This window comes from Humulus lupulus, chromosome 3 (genome assembly GCF_963169125.1).
Source record: "Humulus lupulus chromosome 3, drHumLupu1.1, whole genome shotgun sequence".
NCBI classification, from domain to species: Eukaryota; Viridiplantae; Streptophyta; class Magnoliopsida; order Rosales; family Cannabaceae; genus Humulus; species Humulus lupulus.
This window is the reverse complement of record NC_084795.1, coordinates 264,107,891-264,110,754: the sequence shown is the minus strand read 5'-3', so window position 1 is coordinate 264,110,754 and position 2,864 is coordinate 264,107,891. Positions and strand designations below refer to the sequence as shown.

General features: G+C 45.0%; 1 non-coding gene across 1 annotated transcript; it reads left to right on the top strand.

Annotated features, from left to right (window-relative positions):
- Positions 1-360: 360 nt before the first annotated feature.
- On the top strand, positions 361-466 carry LOC133828127 (small nucleolar RNA R71). Its single transcript, XR_009890766.1, has one exon. It is a non-coding gene; the product is annotated as a small nucleolar RNA R71 (small nucleolar RNA).
- The last annotated feature ends 2,398 nt before the right edge of the window (positions 467-2,864 follow it).

Genomic DNA, 2,864 nt, shown 5'->3' with positions numbered 1-2,864 from the left:
CTTCCATGGGCATGTTATTCATATCTAGGACAAGGCACTAATTCAGTGGATGGCCGCTACTACCTGCCCCGCATAAATTATGTATTTGCATGACTTAGGATGGAAGATTGGTTTGTTGTAATTGTTTTGTTAAAGCTGCCACTTGTGTTGTAAGCATGGAAATAACATCCAATTCAATCATACCAGCCACCTTCTTTTGTTGCCCCTTTCAGTTGGCACTGGTAGTTATTCATTGTCATCTCCTCTAGTAATTCATAAGCTTCATTAGCACTTTTGCTCATGAACGCACCTCCTGCTGCAACATCTATTATGGCACGAGTAGTACCACTCAACCTATTATAAATGTTATGGACTTCTCTATACCATGATGTGGGCACTTCCTTAACAACTCTTTAAATCTTTCCCATGCATCATACAACGATTCCCCTTCCTTCTAGTAAAAATTATTAATTTCCCATCTCATGCAGCTTTTGCTGGAGGGAAAAACTTTGCTAATAACTTATGGGCTAACTCCTCCCATGTTGTGATAGAATTAGCTTGCAGTGAAATTAGCCAACTCTTCGCTCGGTCTCATAGAGAAAATGGGAATAATCTAAGTCTAATTTCATCGCCACTCACCCCATTCATCTTAAACGTTGCACATAGCTCCAGGAAATTGGCTATGTGCAAATTAGGATCTTCCGTAGGCAACCCCCCAAACTGAATAGTAGACTGCACCATTTGTAATATTGCTGGCTTGATCTCAAAATTATTTGCAACAATGGTGGGGTGTCTGATCCATGAATGCACTCTCTAGGTAAATAGCACGAGCTGATGAATACAAAGCCATATGCACGAGCTAACGTTACACTCAGCTCGGGTGAGTTAGAGATTTTCCATTTCCATGGATCTTTATAAACTTGGATACGTTATATAAACGTGCGTGATCAGACATCACATGTCCGTTTATCCCTGAATTCCCGGACACGTAATATAATCGTGCATGATCAGACATCACATGTCCGATTATGCCAGACGACCCATGATCAGTTTTACCTAATGATTAGACCATACCTTAATATAAATTGTAATATTCATCATTAGTGCACGACAGGTCACATGAGAGATTTGTATTCACGTGATGACCCCAACACCTATCCAGGGATGGTTTTTCTATAAATATCAAGACCTTGGATAGGGAAGGGGGTTGGGTTTTTCTCTGTAATGCAAATACTCTATCAAAATATAGAGTGATATACAGTAATAATATAGACTCATGGACTAGGGGGATTTTAACCTCCGAACCACGTAAAAAGGAACGAGTGTTCTTGATATTTCATTTCTAGCATTTTTAAGTATCATTTTTCTTATTACGGTTTATCATTAAGCACTAATCTATCCTAGCTATTTACATAATTCACTGTTGGCGAAAAACTGCGTCAATAGTTTGATGCTTTCATTGAGAGCTTCAGATTAGTGCTATTGTGAAAGATTCAGAAAAAAGTTCATCATGGTGGTTACTCGCTCGAGACATGGTAACGAGACGGATCAGCCTGGTGGGCAGGAGACTCACCATACTGCTGTTTCCGATGGACAAAACCCTGAAGTCCAGCAACGGTCGGGAAAACAATCGATAGGCCACGGCGACACCGGAAGTTCAGCGTCATTACCGCCGAACCCGAACCTAGATTATTTGACTGCGGTAGAGTTGGAAAACATGCAGTTAAGGAGCCATTTAGCCAAAGCAAACAAACGAATCGATGAAGTTTTGGCTCGACTACCCCCTCTTGCAACCGAAGTTAACGTGGGAAAGAGGAAAGGTGGGACTCATAAGTCTCGCTGGGATAGTCGACCCAGGCCAAGTCGGTCGGTTAGAATCTCGACCCCGAGTTCTGCACCCATGTCGCAAGGTCACTAGGAAACCTCATTTGGTGGCTTTCCCAGGGATCATCAGCGAATCAGCCAGTCGGTCAGAACCTCGACTCCGAGTTCAGCACCACCGTCAAATGCACCCGGAAGCGCCCATGGTAACCTACTTAGAAGGTCAAGGGCAAACTCGCAAAGACAGCATGTCCTAACCACCCTCCCTATGCCGCGATTAGATCGCCAGACACAGGGAGTCAGAAATGGTGGAGCAGAGCGACCGCGAGCTAATTTGGTCTGATCTGACGGGACGAGAATTGCCTCGCCAATTAGACATCCCCTGTCGCCCATAAGGCATCCAACACCACCTCGTTCCACGCAAAATGTTCCTACTTGTGGGGACAGCATGAGGAATCCTCCTCCCGCTGCCCCTACTCATGCCTCACGAGCACACGAAAATATCCCAGATCCTCATCCTCGACCACAAGCTCTGAGTTTCTCTAATGGAAGCTATTGGACGGGGGGCCGTTGAAGTGGTAGGACCGTTGCAGATTTGAGAAATCAGTTAAGTTCGGCTCAGAGCCCTCAAGTTGATCCACAGACCGATCTACGATATTGCTTGAATTCACAAAGGAGAAATCCAGCTCGCGATGGTGTCAGTAGCACTCACCCTGAGGGAAGTCCTTCAGAAGTGCATGATAACGGGAATATCCCACCAAACCAAGCTCGAGCTTGGAGGGACAATAACTCGCCAAATGCATACGGCCGAATGGGAGCTGTTGAACAACCCCAGGGAACCAACGACCAAACCCTCGAGAGGTTAGCCCAAATGGAGGAGTTGATGAAAAGACTCCTATCAGAAAAGGAAAAAGACGAATATGACTCAGGGGATGAGCTCGAGCTTTTTGTCCCCAACATCACAGCAACAGCATACCCGCCGGGTTTCAAGATGCCCCATTTATCAAAATTTGATGGAGATGGAGATCCGTCCGACCACTTGGGAGTGTTCAATACCCTGATGA